An 18,085-nucleotide genomic window follows, 5' to 3' on the forward strand; every position below is an offset into this window, starting at 1 on the left:
ATATATATATTTATTAGAAATACCACACAAAAATTTCGTTCATTTTCTATTCTCTGCTTTTCATTTTGGAAACTACATGGCGCGAGAAAAACATTGTACATGTCTTTTTTAAACTGGAATAAATTTGATAATTTTGAGCAGTTATTGAATTCAGTACATTTAACAGTGCCAGAGATACAGATTTAAAAAAATAAAAGAACTTTTTTATTTTTCTTAAAACAATAAATTGTGTAAATAAATAGCGACTATATTTTGGCAAATATTGTAGAAACTTCTATTCCTATATGTAAGTTTAAATATTTTCAGTTGGATCACTCATTTTTTTTAGATTTAATAGTTTCTCGAAATAGATTAATTGGCATTTAATAATTATATCATTTAATTAAAAGTTTTTTTACATTCAAGACTTTATAATTAGGCTGCTTTTATTGAAAGTTAGTAGTTCTTAAAAAAATGTTGGCATCCCAGGAACTATTAAACATGCTGATGCCTCTCAGTAAAAATTATGTTACTATCACTTTGATGTACTTGATCTTTAGTGAAGTGATTTTATATATGACATTCTTCCAACGAGCGAGGGGGATGGGATCCTTCGTTCATCACTTTCATTTTCAAACGAAACAACTACACTCCTACTTAGTATTTACTACTAGGATTATACACAGTAAATTTTACGAATATATTGCTTTATTCCATGTAGTATAGTAAGAGGATAGAGCTTCTTACTTCGTATTACTTGTTCAGTGGTTCAAATCCGGTCTTGATACAGTTGATTGTCCCGTGACGGAAAATTGATGGGCTGCGTCCAGGTGGGAACTGTGGGTTGAGTAATAACCCTCGGCCCTTAAATGAATAACTGACAACCAAAGTCATAAATTAAGCAGTTGGTGCACATTGCTGAACACACAGAAAGAATTTTGGTTTATAGGATATATATATAATCTCAATAATCCAATCGTTATTCCTCTGAATATAATTTAATCGTTAGGTAGATTGGTTGTCTACATGCTATATGTTTATAATAACAATTATAATAAAAAATTATTAGGTGTTAATTATTTAACCTATATTTTAGTAGCTTTGTTAAATTATTGTTTGAAATGTTCGCAGGGGGCCTTATAACACTACAAAATAAACAAGAAATGATTGAAGAGAGAAGAGATGGCAGTTGTTCTGGAAGGAAAGGTTTGTTTGACATTTAATTTTTTTGTGTAACTGTAGTATAATTGAGAGTAAAAGTGGTGCATGTCATTTCGTATTCATCACTCTCAATTTTCATAAAATAAATAATTCACTTTTGTAACTCGTTTGTTGTTAGTAAATTAACTTAAAAACGTTTTTATATGATTTGATATGTCAGTAACTGACAATTTTCAACAGAGAAAACAATTATTAATAGAACTTACTGTAAAGTTTTGAATATCTTAAAACTCTAGTTTTCATTTATGCCACTTTTGCTCTCAACGGCCCAATTATATTTATTCTGTTTTCGATTTAATTCATTCCCTTAGAAATATCTAGTGACTAATTTCTAACTGGAATATATATATTTTATTATTATAACATCCTTGTATTTCATTATTTTTATGGAAAAAGTTAAATGGTAAGGCAAATCGCCTAGTTATTAATTAGAAATTTTAATAAATAAAAAGAAATAATAATGACATAATATATCTTTTAAGTATAAATTTGAAATAAAAGGAGTGTTTTTATAAAGTGAGTTATCAGAAGAGAAAATAACTATTATATTTAAAATTCCTGAATATCAGTCTAAATAAAATTTAACTAATTTTCAATTTAAACTTACACAACAATTGTTTAACTGCTGAAAGTAAATTACAAAGTTCTAACTTACAATCCATCTCTGGAAATACTCAAGGGCCCAAGAGGAGAAAAACTGATATTTAACCTCTATTTTTTATTAATTTAAAGAATATTATATATTGTTAAAAGTCAAAATGGTAAATCGTCTAACCATATTTAGAGTGAATACAAAATAGCGAATGTCCTGAAGATACAAAAAAATTATTGTGGAGTTCTTTAAAATATGGGGAAAAAAATTGTACGATATTTTCTTTCAGGAAATTATTTAGTTTTTACCTTCACTTTACAGTAAATGTTATTAAAAATAAATATTAAAAAATTTAATTTTATGCCAGAAAAATCTAAAATATTCGCTCAATTTTCATTCACAGCTAAATATCAGTAAAACTACCGAAAAAACTACAAAATCTCTTAGCAGACTACTTAAAGTAAATAAAATTATCTAAAATATGAGCCCTAACAGACATCTATCAGTACCTCTACAACCCATGAAGGGTCAAGGGTTCAGTACTGTTACTAGACCAACGGTTGTTCAAGGAGGTGATTTGGTCAAAATCACGCTCGACCGCCAGATTTTTACCCAATTTAAGAGGCTGGGTGGACCCCAGGAGGGCTCCAAGAACCCACAGGAGTTGACTCACGGCTACAGTGTAACAGAAAACAATTTTCTGCCCACCCGGATTCGAACTCGGGTCCTTAGAGTTAGTAACATTACCCCGCGGCTGATGAAAAAAGAAAACTACCCGCACTACAAGACCTTCGTGTATGGGTGGAAGGAGGTTGTGGGCCCTACTCACTTCTCCCTAGGTAGGAGAGAATAAACTACACCAGCAAGGTCTCAGGAGGAGAGCAAGATTTATTTTAAAGCAATAGCAAGCTGTGTGCACAGCTATGTAAATGTTTGACATATGCAGCAATGAGTTGTACCAACTGCTGCGAACACCCGTATTGCCTAATAGGCAGGGTAGGGTGATAAATAAATTTAAAAAAATAATAAATACCCCGCGGCTATCCGCGCTCACTCGCAAAACAAGGTACCGGGTTGTAGTATAAGTTCGTAGCGTTTTTTACTGGTGATTTCAATAAAAACTTCAGATTCTTGTAAATATTTTTAATCAATTATGTATGACCCAATCTATTACATGTTGCAATCTTTCAGGTAATTTTTTAATTCCGCCCTCCCAGAATTTATTAATTCTCTGATTTTTGCTTAATGAACTCCTATATGTGCGTTTTCCTCGAACGAATTAAAGTGTTTCCCGTTAAGAGACTTTTGGAGGACCCAAAATTAGTGAAAATCTGTTGGGGCAAGGTCTGGTGAATAGGGTGGGTGGGAGATCACATCCCAGCCAAACTCCAATAATTTCTACCGGGTCTGCAAAGACACGTGAGGCTGGGCGTTATCGTGATAGAAAACTATGCCTTTGTAATTAGCCAATGCAGGACGCTTTTGCTCAACTTGACGCTTGCATCAGATATTTTAAGCGTTTTTGCGATATCCCGTGTCGTAGAGTGAGGGTAGTCTGTGACCAATGCTTGAATTTGGTCATCATCAACAGTTGAAGGACGACCTGAGCGCGTCTTCCAAATCAAAATTTCTGGTTCTGAACCCAGCAAACCACATACGGACGGTGCTTTCTCCTCAGGCATCATCGATGCCACTGTATCCCAAATTTGGTTAACCGTCTGTGCAGCGGATTTTCCTTTTCAAAAATAAAAAATCATTAAATAGCAAAAATGAATTTTCTTCTCTTCCCGAGCAAGCAAAATACCACTTAATGATAAGGAATCTAGGATGAAACTGATGCATAAAAGCGCCTTAACTAATCCTTTTTTAGAATATGTAAACATTATTGACTGAGTAAACATGATTTTATAAACACAGAGAGGATTAAGTTTAAATATTGAAAAACGCTAGGAACTTATTTTACTACCTAATATATTTCTGCGATGGCAGCAACTTTTTCGATAAAATAGACAAAAAGTGCCACTTTATAAAATCGATTTTTCAAACTTTTTCGATTTTCTAGAAATAGACTATCTGTTTTAATTAAACTTGCCATGTCAACGTAGAATTGAATGGTCACTGGTCAGGGACGACTGTTTGTTCCTCTTAACTTTCAAGATAATATCATTTCATTATTAATTTAAAATCGATGATTTTTATACATGAATAAATATATTTTAATTCGCTTAACAATGCATGAAATATATGGGAACATATTTCGATCATGCAATACTATAAATTTCTAGTTTTCGACAGACATACATCTTTTGAGGTCCCCTCGGTCCAAATAACCAATTCTCCCAAAATGTTAGTGTGTATGAACAGCCAATTTCGATAACTCCTAAAAAAATGAAATCAAATATTAAGGGGGGTAAATGCCTGGAATGTGATGGAGCAACTTTTTCTGACTTCATAGAATCGATTTTTCATTTTTTCGATTTTCTCAAAAACTGCTCTAAGTTTTTAATTAAACCATGTCAATTTACATTTAAATGATCTTTTATATCAGCTAGGTCTTATCCTCAGTTTTTTAAAACTCTTCTCCTAAAGTTCCTTTAATATTCTTTATTTAAAATAACTAACCATTCCAGAGATTTGCTAGTAGTAAGAAAAAGATGAATATAAACTATGAAAGGATTGGATAGCTAACTTACGGCGATGAGAGGAAAAATATTTTTTCTGATTGAAAACACATTTCTGGAAACCATTGTAACGTATTATTTAGATATAGTTTTTTATATATCAAAAGTTTTATCCGAACTAGAAATCAATATTTTGTGAATTTAGTTTGTCGAATAATATGAAAACTAATAAACCTAGAAGATAAGGGTCACCACACTTACAAATTACAACTTCCTTATAGTAAATTTTACTAGATTTAATTTGAGTGCTAATAGACATCTGTACGTCGAATAGTTTTTGAGATATAGATTTCTCAATATAAATCACTGACTACTGATTTCTCAGATTATTTTTTACGAAATGTAGCTTTTTAAAAAGCTATATCTTCAGAACTATTAGACGTAAATAGCTATATTATAGCTCATAGTTTAGCAAATTCACTCATTTTTAAAAGGTTCTCTATTAGATAATTTTAAAGATTTGGAGTTCCGAAAAAAAAATTATTTTTTTTTTCGTTTTGAAACAGCAGCCATTTTGTATTCCCTCTACCTTTACTTGGCAGACTCATTAATTTTGACTAGTAATTATACATGGTTTTCATTAAAGTAATAAAACTCTTGTATTATAAAAGGCTCATTTGGAAAATATTGTGAATGTGAATAATATAATAATATTTATTCTGATACGAGGGACGATTAATTTCAATTTAAAACAGGGTGGTAAGTAAAGTTGTTGAAATGCGCACACCGCACCACATTTTTCTTTATGGTATTTTTTCTGTTTTATTTTATATTCAAGTAAACTAGAGAAAGAAAGAAAACCTTCCTCGAGACTTGTAAAAGACATTTTAAGTCTTCTATTAGTAAGAAATAAGACAAACAACCCAGAGAGTTGTACCTTAGTACCTTCGTGGTACTAGAATTAAAAGAAAAGCAGGTCAAGGGAACAGTAGAAGAGCTCAAGAATAGCATTGGGACCAAAGAAAATCTTAGAAGTTTACGTAATTAGTAGGGGGTGAGGGTGGAATGAAGCAATTCTGGGGTTTTTCACTCGGTCGTGCTCTCCCGACTTTTTTTTTTTCTTCAGAAACACTAAGATGTTTCTTCATTTCCATCTATGTGGACTTAATTTATTTGTAGATGATTCCAATTTCGTTTCCGAAGCCGTTTTCCATACAACGGATGAAGCAGAAACGCATTGAGGTTTAGATTATAGGGGGTTCTTAGCGCTGGAAGAAAAGCATTACGGTTCGGAAATGTCAAACCAAGTAAATGTCAGCCTAGTGAGGGCCTTGGCATCAAGCTTTTATAACTCCACTCCCTCGTTCGATGCCATAAAGAAATATGTCTTCCAAATCCGAGAGGAAAGATGGGTTGTTTCGTTTCTGCTAACACTCTTAGATATTCAATTATTTTTATAATTTTATAATAGAATAAATAGAAAAATATATCTTTGTCAGTCGTATATATAATCGAGACCTGGTCGAGTTGGAACTAAATGCGATCAAATAATACCATTTTTGACAAAAATGAAATGTATTTTTAATAAAATAGGGGAAAAGTAGTATAGATCTGAAAAATGATCATATGTAGTATAAATATAAAAAAACTAACTTTAGAATATCAATTTAGTTAAGAAAAATGCAGGGACATCGATAGAAAACAACTTGAATTTCTTATATTAGATGCTACTTTAAATTTTGGATGCCCTGCAAATCTGCTGGTGTTCCTCAAGGTAGTACCCTCGGTCCCATTTTGTACATACCAATCTTAACATCATCCTCACCACGTATGCCGTTGACACAAGTGTGCTTGCAGTTAATAATGCCCATTTAATTGCATCCAAGCTCTCACCCCATATCACAACCCTCGAAAAATGGTTCCAAAATTGGAGAATAAAAATAAACCCCAGCAAATTCCATCAAATCACCTTTACTCTTCCTCGTAAACCTCCCGACTTCCCAACAGTGTACTTTAATAATGTTACTCTTACCCCTATAGAACAGATCTGCTACCTTGGACTACATCTGGACAAACGGCTAACTTTTAATCCTCACAGAAGACTGAAAAGACACGGAACTGCACGTCGATTCCGGCTATTATAGAACTCACAAGATAAACGGTTTAAACTTCCGATCCATTACAAAAGACTAATCTACATGACTATAATAAGGTCTATCTGAACATATGGAGTTAAGCTTTGGGGCTCCACTAAACCTTCGAATTTCTCTCGTATCCAATCCTTACAATCCAAAATCCTTGGTAAAACCCTACTTTGTCTCAAATAAAACTATTTATTAAATAGTTAAACCTTAATGTTTCATATGTATCTGATCTAACCCGAACCAAATAACAATCCTTGCATTATAAACACAAAAAATAGTTTCTAACCTTACTTCCCCTTCCGTTATTAAAAATCGTCTGAGGCCACTGAATAGAAGATGGCCTTGAGACCTGATGTAGAAATAGTATTTCAGTGCTACCAATGGTTAGTTTCCCTACATGCCTGTATCATACCAAATCAAATTTACTGTATTTTTGTTGTTATGATGTATTTTTATGTAAATATAGTATATGTCAATAAATATATTTTAAATTGGATAAGAATATAAATGTTATAGAGTTTACGTTCGTCAGGATCCATGTTCAAACTTTGGTCCCCAACTTCTCAACTGATCAATTTTAGATATTAGCCATGTTTCTCAACCTTTAGAAAGTATAAACTGGATTGTTTGTACAATAAAATCCGTGAGCGTCCCTCTGTCGTTGTAATGTGGGTAGAATGGTGCTGGAACCGCTGAAGTATGGAAAAGTTCAAACAGTTCCAGGTAAAGGTCTAATATACAATCCCTTAATAGTTCAAGGCCCTAAAGGGTTCATGTTCAATGTTATAGAGCTTACAGTTGTTAGGATCCATGTTCAAACTTTTTTATCGTTCTCCCTGAGTATTTCTTAAATGAATGGGCTGTGACTTTCTCCACCCACCTTTAATAAAAAAAGTGAAGCCAACACCAGGGGAGTTGACCACGCCTTAGGTGGTTAGGTTTACGTTGTGGTAAATAGTAATTATTTCCTCCGCTTATCTAATTATCCCCTGTTTATGTAACAGAAAATCGGAGCATCAGTTATTTCAAACTGATTATAGTAAATACTATATTCAGTAATTTGGTTAGTAAACAATAAAAACTCATTAAATTTTAATAAATTAATAAAGGAAGTTTATGTTTCAAACTTTAATTATTTTAAAAATTAAGATCGTTTATAAATATCATATTAAAGGTTAAATAAATAAATTATAATAAATATTAAGTTCAGAGAATGAGAAAAAAAAATACCGAAAAAACTGTTAAAAACATCGTTAGGACTCTTTGCTTGTTAAAGTGAATTTTACCAAGCCTCAACAAGAGAATAACTCCTAAAGTTATGAAGGGAAAAGTTTCAAACAACACCTATTAGTAGCAGGTAGTGAAGTATTACTTGTCTGGTTTCAGCCAAGATGGTTTCACTCATCATCAATTAAAGATAAACAATTAAATGGAAGAATTTTTATAAGAAGATATCTGATGCTAATTTGCGGTTTCAGTGGCGTATATAAAAAAAATTATTTTAAATTATATCGTCCATATTTTTATTCTTAAAATATACGATTTGTTTCACCTTAAAAAGTTATTTTTTCGTTTTGGCTAGATACGATAGCTCCATTGAGCACCAGAGTGGAAATGTCAAGATTCATTTTTCGGGGACGCCACGAATATATTATTTACTGACCCAGAATCGAAACCACGACCTTCTGAACCAAGCGCTCTTGGATCCTTGCCCCCATGCGCTCAGCTATCAAGTCCTACACTACTTATTTATTTATTTGCAGTTTTTTCTTGACGAGAATCTTTGACTGTGGTTTCAGTTCAATTCCTCATTGCCCAAAGCTGCAAAACTTAGGAATGATAAATCAAATATAAATGTGATGATTAAATCATGTAATCCCTAAGGTGGTGGCTTTGGGATACTACAATGCCACAGACTATATCTGATTTGCTTTTTGCTACTCATTTTCCGAGGTTCACCTCCAGGTTTCCCTCATATGATATAAATATAGAGCAGTGGTTCCTAATCTTTTAATGGCAGAGGAACCCTTTTGGTTGAAGTAGGAAAATGGCAGAACATACATTATCATTTGACACAAATAAAGTGATCTGTTTTTTCAACAAAAGCTAAGATATGCTTGGATACCTACACAACACCTGAGCAAAATTTCATCTGAGATAAAAACTGTGGTGAATTGTCGTGGAATAACTCATTCCCAAATTATATTGCGAAATACCAGTAGAGAAATTGATATAGACTTATAAAGAGTTTTTTTTTTTCTTTGTACCCTAAGAAAAATTCCTGGATTTTCCCCTTTGATAATAATGGTTACATCATAAAGATTATTCCGAAACAGAGAACTTTGTGTTATATACATTAAGATTCATATTTAGTTTTTTTTCTTCTCTAAATAAAGGAATGGTTCTGTTGACATGGAAAGATTGATCTAATAATGCAGTCTGCGTAAGATTTGAACCTTATTCTTGAAAAGTTTTACTATCTTGCATACTTGAATCTTTAAATGGCATTTTTCGGATTTAATTTACTGATTTCTGTATACCTCTTTCTTAGTTACCAAGTTGTAAGACGTTGAATTTTTAATTACTGTTATTTTATTATGAAACTTTGTACACACAGATATTTCAAGTCACCGCCATTCACCTCACGTCTGATCTATCGGAACATATACATTATTCTTGATGTATAAAAATAATCCAGCGAAATTTGCAAAATATTGGATTTTTCTGGGTGAAATGATTTCGCTAAACTATCAGTGCTCAAAAACTACTTTTATTTCAGGAATTGTTCTCTCCCTGTACATATAAGTCGGATGTTGTAAACAATGAGTAGCTCGCAAACAAGGTATATTTACTTACTCGTTTTGTAATTTGCTTACTTGACCCTAACACTGATTAACTAATTCTTTTGAGCAATTAGCAATTATTTTTTTAATGCTAAATGAAAAAGCGCTAAAGAGGGGGGCGGGGGGCTGTGTGAGTTGCCCCCTTGTTGTTTGATGTGATGATGCTGAGGAGGGTTGGATCATTTCATTACTGAAATAGGGGTGAGCCTATAAACCACCTTAATAACCTGAGGCCCAATATAGCCCGTCCCGCAGCTTTTTCTCCTCTAACTCACTTAAGTGGTTTAATCAGCCACCGAGGTTCAAACTGCTTTCCCAGTTAGCAACATGTTCAAGGTAAGGAATACTTCCTTGGATCCTGGCGGATTCACTTATACCAGACTTTTGCGAAAACCTGGTTATAACTGAAGGTAATCTACTTGTTTTTTCCCCAATAAGCCAGCGTTATTGGTTGTGAGTTACCTAACTCACTCAATCCTGCAACTGAGATAAAGAAATTAGAACAAACTCACGATATAGGTATTAGTGCGACGATTTTGAGAAAAGCATTTATTTCAATTTTGTCTGTGGTTGTTAATTTAAAATTAATTATTTTATATTTCAATTTAATTTTTGTAGGTGAAAAATAACATCATGTCCTGCTAACTGCTAATAGTTTTAACAGCCAGTTATTTGTCATCTGTTATATCGTTAGCTACTTAGATTACAACCTTTCAAATTAATTGATTTCTTCTTATTGTGTTATTTTTCAACAATTAGTTTCTCTCATCAGTTAATCTATAAATGCGATTTTCTATTTCGATTGAAAAGTAGTAATATACCTTTTACCATGGCCGTTGCCCCACCGACACCTTGCAAGTGCTCTACCGTATCTCAAACCAACTTTTCAGGCAATCTTAAATTTTGATAATAATAATTATTATAAATTATGAATGAGATGGGCGTGGAAGGTTGTGGGACTTAGTAACGAACGCCTCCTTAAAATGTAAATAAACACTGTACTGAGGACAAACCTCCGAGTGGTAGACCGAAACATAGATGGGAAGATTGCGTTAAGACCGATTTAGTGGATTTGGGTCATTGTACATATGAATGTAGAGAACGATTGGTGGTATCGCAATAATAATTTTATATTACAAGTAAAGAGAACTTCTATTCTCAATTTTTCTTTTTCTTATCTATTTGAAATCACAGCACTTTCTTACTAAGGAAAGAAAATGTGAACCCCTACGACCCAGGAAGGGTCATAAAGAGTCAGGAAGGTGTTTATTTCAAAATCATGCTCTATCGCCTGATTTTCACCAATTAAATTAATACCTACTTTACTAAGCGGGGTGGACCAAGGAGGCTTCCTCAACACACAGGGTTGACTCACGGATACAGTGTAACAGAAAATAATTCGAACCCGGGTCCTTTGAGTTAGTTGCATTATGCTACCGCGCTCCTTAAAGGAAATAAAATAGAAAAATAAAATAATGGTCCAAAGAATCAATCCATTTCACAGCCGTGCTCAATTGATTAATGTAGCGTTTTCAATTTTTTTTTTCTATTGCAACTCAAACGGTTAATCTATACAAGATAAATATTTGTCTGTTTAATACACAATTAAATTTTAAAATTGTCTAGTTTCACCCAATATGTGAAAGTTCTGTTTTGTAATAGGTTCGAATCGGTAAAAACCCGAGCCGCCCGATCTCTACCGCTTCCATGGACATATACACCACTTCCTTATCTTTTGTTTAACTGTAGCATTCTTATTAGCAAAAATGTTTATGTTCGTTATTTTTACCTCAAGAACCCTAAAATATTTATTTTTATAGCAATAGAAAAATAAAAATGTTTAGTTTGAAATTTTCGTTTTCTGTGGCCTTAGATTATTTTTGAAAAATAGTGGTTTAGCACAAGTTTGAATCTACACAAAACTTGGTGACGTCAGAAGGGCTGTAAGTGAAAGTTGTGTGGTGTGCACTGCACTAGATTTTTCATTATATATTACGTAATAATTATTACTCATAACTAATAAGTTGGGTATTTGCCTACTTACAAAATTTAATATTATTTATTTATTTTTTTTTTAATTTAGCTTTTGAATAGTACTGTTTTCCCTAGCAGTTATCCATGGTCTTATATTTCTTTTAAAACTATTTTAATATTACAGCTATAAAATGTCTCTTAAACTTTTTCTGTTCTTTTCATCTTAATATATAAGTAAAAATCTAGCCTAGTAAAAAAAAAAAAAAAAACATATATTATAATATATTACTTTTTTATTATTCAATCAATTTTAATAACGATCCCATGATACGAACCATCCCACAAAATTATTATCTTTTTTTACTTTCTGTGTGTTTTACAATATATCATTTTATTAAAATATATTTTTATGATCAACCATTAGCTTTCATCCATTTTCATTAAACTGAAATGACGTTTACTCTGTCCCGTCTTATCTTAATTGAATCTAACAACTATACCAGCAATCGATTTTACAGCCCCATTTACAGCTTCACTAAATGAATTTTTTCGTACCGTGTAAACAAAAAGAATCAGTAATTACAACTTCCATTTGTAGATTATACCGTCACAAAGCTGTAAAAACTTAAACAAGATTTTGCTTGGCACGCGTAAATATATTTATGTAATTCAATTTTCTTTATCCTTTAAGTACAACCGTAACTATGGCGTAACATCGAAATTTTTTGTTTAAAATTTTCATATCTATATACATAAAAGGGAATACAGTGTAAACCTTTGAATTTTTTTTTTAAATTTATTTATTGATATTTACAACTGTACATAAATACATTAAGTTAATTTAAGGAAATCATAATGGTATGGTACAAGCATGTAGAGAAACTACCCAATGGTAGCACTTTAAAAACATTTTTACAATATAAGGTCTCGAGGCCATTTTCTTTTCAGACGCGTCGGAGGATTGTCCGGAATAAAAGAGGAAGCAAGATTAGAAGCTAATGGGTTTGAGTGGTTAGGAAGGTTGTAAGGAAGGATTGATATCTGGTTAGGGCTAGATCGGTTAAAAATAAACCTTTGAATTAAAATTAAAATCTGTACAGCTACAATCCCTGGAGAATCAGAGGTTCAGTACTTTGTAAAGGAGTACTGTTTCTAGACCAACGGTTGTGAATGGAGGTGATATAGTCAGAATCACGCTCGACCACCAGATTTTTACCCAATTAAGGGTACTCAATTTAAGAGGCTGGATGAAACTCAAGCAGGGCTCCAGATCCCACAGGAGTTGACTCACGGTAACGGGGTATTCATATTGAATACTAGTAAATAGCAATAAATAAATAATAAAAAAAATATTTCATGGAACAGATATAACCATACGCAAAAAAATCCAGATTTTTATATTGGCCCTATAATGCTAATAGTATTAGCGAATAAGAAGAACTTTGTGTGTATATATTATTTTTATCCACATATTTTCAAATACGTAGTTAAACAAAATTATAAACTGTTTTCATTGCGTAATATGCAATATCTTTCTCACTTAGGGGCAATCTTAATAGAGACAGAAAAGTTCATTTACTCCATACTAATAGAAAATATAAATGAATTAAGTAATTAAAAATCGTAAATGGAGAAACAAAACTAAACTTAAAGAAAAATAAAACATTATAAGAGAATATTTATAAACATTGTTTGCAATCAGACAGAAAGACTCCGAATAAGGCTTTTTCCAATATTCGAAGAGAAAAAAGCTGGATTCTATGAGATACCAGCGCTTCTCTCTGAACCGCGTCAATGGTATTGGAAGCTAGTGGACACTAAGCGAGAACGCTATAGCCACAGAAGATTAGGACTTGAGTGGGAAATTCTTTCTGGAAAAAAAATAGAAAATCAGTTCCAGTTGGTTCCGATAGTGCCATTATTTTCGAAGTAAGTTGCCTTTTCTCTTTCAGGGTTAATTCAAACCGAATTCTTCAAAATTTATTTAAAAATTCTATCTTTAGTTTTAAGCTTTAACACATGACAGTGAAGGGAATGACAATAGATAATTGAGCAATATCGAGCGTGGTCAGCACTTGGATCGGTGACTGCCCGAAACGAATGATCGTAGATACTGGAGGATTACGTTTCGCCCTCCCTCCTCCCCCCGGGTTTGTGGTCCTTTGGTCTGCAAAGATGGCTCTATGGTCTATACCCAACAGAAAAAAAAAAGATTAATATCTGTGAGGAGAGCGTGTTAGCTGAACATACTGGGGCGTATATTGAACTTGGTATATAACGTTGTGAGTTCGATTCCCACAAATGAATCTTGACACTCCCTCTCTGGGGCTTCATAGATTCTCGATAGGAGCTTTTATGTTCCCATAAAAATTAAATAGACTCTCTGTCCATAACACATGATGTATAATAAGAGAATTGAAAAATAAATTGTTTGTTTTGGGCAGTAGTAGGATACGCACTACCCCACTGATTCCAGAAATGGCTAGAAAGGAGGTAAACAAAAAGAAAAGTGTTCAATATTTCTATAAAAGAAAAAAAAATCCATAAATGTGTTCAGAAAATTCCAACATACCATATTAAAAAATATTTCGGAATATTTTGTTTATCACAACAGATATACCTTTATTTCCATTTTTTAAAAAGTGATATCTATCTCATACTATCTAAAGTGATAAGTATAATATGCACTCAACAATATGAATTCAAGTAATACCGCCTATATTTTTACTGAAAGAGGAATATTGCCATCGGAATAGGAAGAATCAGAAGGCTTGAGAACTCCTTGGGCGGTTTATGAATATATACTGAACGTATGAATAGAGCTTCCATCGCCTTTCGAAGCGTTGCGAACACAAATCACTCCGTGGTATTATCCCCTCCTTTTTCTACATTTCTAACCATTTGTCTTCTTCTCCAGGCGCCTTCCTTTTTACCGATTTCTTCTCCACTCTCCATTTCTCTCGTTTCTAAGCTGTAGAACAGTCAAAGAAGAAGCAATGAAGGATTTAGAAAATAACGATTGAGAAGACGATGAACCAAGAATATTACGTAATGATTTCATTCTCATTACTTTTTCTTCATACGTTTAAAATATTATGCAATTAATTAATTTATTTTGTATGATATAACAAAGTTAGTCGTTGTTATACCTGCTATCACCACATTTTCTGATGAAAAAAAAATACATTTATTAAAAGTGGTAAAATGGTTTTATAACATATGATGTGTTTTATTTTAACTTTTCGAAATTTGTAACTATTTCTACTAAATATCACTTTATGTAACCGTCCAAACCCATTGTTCCAAACCTTCGATTTTTGATAATCCTCTTTTGTGACTGAAAAGATAATGGCCTCAAGACCTTTTAATACAGGAATATAATTAGACTCCGTCTAGTGCATAGTCCTCTGTGTGTATTTACTTGTATTTTTTAAAATTATAACAGTTGTAAATTTTAAAATATAAGAACTATTAAAATTATCTCTTGACTCTCTAAGGCGCATGGTATATACTACGCTGCATAACAAAATACCCAAGGTTCTTATTTGTTCTATTTCTGCACTAAGTTACTGACTTCTCATGCTTACTTGCTTGCACATTCTGGTATAAGTATTATTATACTTATAAGTTACTTATAACTTACTTATATATAAGTATAAGTATTATAAGTATACTTATTATACTTAACTAATTACTCATTCCAATTATCTTTCCAAATATTATATTAAAGTACTATAAACTAAGTTAATTACAATCTTACACACGCCTTATATTTTCGAATCTAGAATAGCAGGCTAAGGAAAATCTTTCATTCATTTTTAAAAATTTGTGTCGTATATTTTATTTTATTAAAGAGAACTAATACAATCTGCCATAAATTAAGGACATTAAGTATTAGTGTTCAAATATTCATTCATACAAATCTATACAAAAATAGAAGAACAAAAGAGAGAGAAAAAGGGAAAAAAATAGTATCTCTGAATGAAAAGAAAAAAAATATAAATAAAATAAAATACTAATATGATTTATATAAATAAAATATGAATCTATATTCATCAAAAATATAATAAAATAAAACTGTTTTGTAGTGTCGTATTTTCGCTTTTGTGAACAGGTTTTTCTTGGTATATAAGACCAACAAAGAAATCTACAAAGACACAAAGGACCTAGAAACAGAAATAAGGATTAGGAGACTGAAATTCCACGAACGTATGGTAAGAATACAAAAGTTCAGGAGGATACATCAGACAGATGACGGAATAAACGAAAAGACTAGAAATAACGGACCAGTACTGTCTGAACGGAGGAAGATATAGGAAAAGACTGAAGGAAATCAAGGTTCTTGTGGGAAAGAGGAATTCAAAAAAGGGGGTCGCCTGAACAGAAGGAAGAAAATAAAGGCACGCGACCGCATAATGAGAGAAAAATGAAAGGAAAGGAAAAATAAAAACTAGAGAGAAGCCAAAAGTTTATATATTCGCGTGGTCTCTAGGTCCGTTGTGTGAAAAAAAAATTAAGTGCAAGATAAATATAATTAAATTTAAGTAACCATAAAATAAATACACATTTGCACCTATACACAATAAACTTTTGGAATATGTATTAGAAAATAAATATATATTTTGTAAATTTCATTTTGGTATCATGGAAAACTCTTTTTTGAAAATTTGAAAAAAATTTTTCCAAGAAAGAGGAAAATAGCATTTCTCATGGGTTTAAGAAAGGAGTTGATCACATTCACACCAGTCAACGTCTATACTAAACTACAATTTTTCTACAACTTTGAACCAAGTAAGAAAAGTCGTTTTAGAATATAAGTATCTTATGAAATATTTGAGGATTGTGGAAATTAATACAGTGAATAACTTGGCCCCAATTCGCCTAAAACTTAGGGCCGAATCGGACGAACCATATAGGAAGTAGAGATGTGTCAAGGAAAATAAAGTTGTGCATGCGAAAGCGAAAATGATGGATAGGATTTAATAAAATGAACTCTAGCATTCCTCCTCCCATAATCCTAATAAATTTAATCAAAAACAAATTAAAGGTTCGATCGATTACAGCCTAGTAAAAATTTGAATACATATATATACAAAATTTGATAACCACGGAACTAAATTTGTTATAAAAACTTCGTCTAAAATACGTATAATGCAAGTGAATTTTTTTTTTTAGGACAATAATTTAGAACAGTCTCATTGTTTAATTTATGAAAAAATAATATTTAAAATTAATTTAGGAATAATTTATATCCTATATTTATATGTAATATTGATTTACACACTCTGATCCTACTTGAGGAAGACAAAAAAATAAAATATTCAATTATTTTCCTGTAAATTCTACTTTACTCCTATTCTAATAAAATAAGAGATTATTATAGGCAGGTGTAAAAGCAGTAAATTTCAAAGGAGGCTTAAATCCATTTTATTGCTTCACGAGGCACTTGCTGAATCGAAATAGAATTATTATAGGAATTTACAGAATCCTTTAATGAAACTATAAATGGTGAATTATGAATATTCTGCTAACAGTTTCAGCTCATTTTCAAATCAATTTTTATATTAATTTCACCATTATTTTCTATATTATTTTTAAGAGACTATTAATTCCCTGCCCTTTACATAAATGAAAATCATCAACTTAAAAATATAGTTAGAATTTTATAATCAATTTAATGGATAATTAGTTCTGAAATAGTTATTAGTTATAGATTGGTTAGTCCTCAATTAGCAGAAAGTAATCCATTTGGCCTTACCTTTTTTATGAAATTTAAATGTTCATTCATAACTATTAGGTGATAAAGGTATATGAATTAACCTTCTTGAAATAAATATAACTTTTGTTCATATTTTACGTAATAAAACCTCACGCAGTGGACAAAATAATCACCTACCTAAATTTTAAAAATAAAATGAAAACGATCAACTTCTTTCTCTCCTAGAATAAAACAGTTTACAACAAGCGCGTACACAATAGTGCTATGGAATAAAATTGGGGGATCTAGGCTTATCGTTTGCTCTACGGCACCATAAAAATGTCGGCAAAATTAAAAATGGTGGAATAATCAGTATATTTTCTAGTTTAATTTTTATTTGTAGTACAGTGTACTGCTCGGTAATCCGAACACTCCAGTAATCCGAACTGGAGTAAAAAAAAAGAAGTTACTTTTTTTTAGAACACCCAGCAGTACTGCCTGTATTTTTTGTTTTCAAATAAAAGTGCGCATGTGTATGGACATTTTTAACTTTCCCGGTCTATAGGATAAATTATTGTAATCACCTTGAAAATCGAAACTGAAACCTTTTACAGTTCCAATATAGGTTAACCCAATTCCTATGTAAGGGTTCATAATATATTTGATTGGAATTAGAAATACATAATACCTATTGTATAAATCATTTGGTTCTGTAAAACTCATTTAATATCACGTTTTAATTAAATCTATAAAAATAGTAGTATTTTTTATTTTTATTTATACTTTTTTTCATATTGTACATAAACAATGTTATAAGTTTTAACAAATTTAATCATCACTTAGCATTACTGATGATGTATAAGAAAATATTTTTTTCTTCAAACTGTCAAGTTTCCAATTAAATATGAAAAAATAAAATATATAAAAATTGTTATGCATATTCATACAGCTAATTTTATTTACACTATTTCCTAATATTCTCTGTAATCCGAACTTTTCTGAACTTTCCTAAT

General features: G+C 31.6%; 1 long non-coding RNA gene across 1 annotated transcript in view; it reads left to right on the forward strand.

Annotated features, from left to right (window-relative positions):
* LOC106685210 (uncharacterized) overlaps window positions 1–18,085 on the forward strand; it is a 102,200-nt gene that overhangs the window by 1,004 nt on the left and 83,111 nt on the right. The window contains exon 2 of the long non-coding RNA XR_001343812.2: window positions 1,111–1,185. This is a non-coding gene — a long non-coding RNA (uncharacterized lncRNA). The remainder of the gene's footprint in view (window positions 1–1,110; window positions 1,186–18,085) is intronic.

This window comes from Halyomorpha halys, unplaced genomic scaffold, assembly GCF_000696795.3.
Source record: "Halyomorpha halys isolate HHAL.00 unplaced genomic scaffold, Hhal_1.1 Scaffold670.1, whole genome shotgun sequence".
NCBI classification, from domain to species: domain Eukaryota; kingdom Metazoa; phylum Arthropoda; class Insecta; order Hemiptera; family Pentatomidae; genus Halyomorpha; species Halyomorpha halys.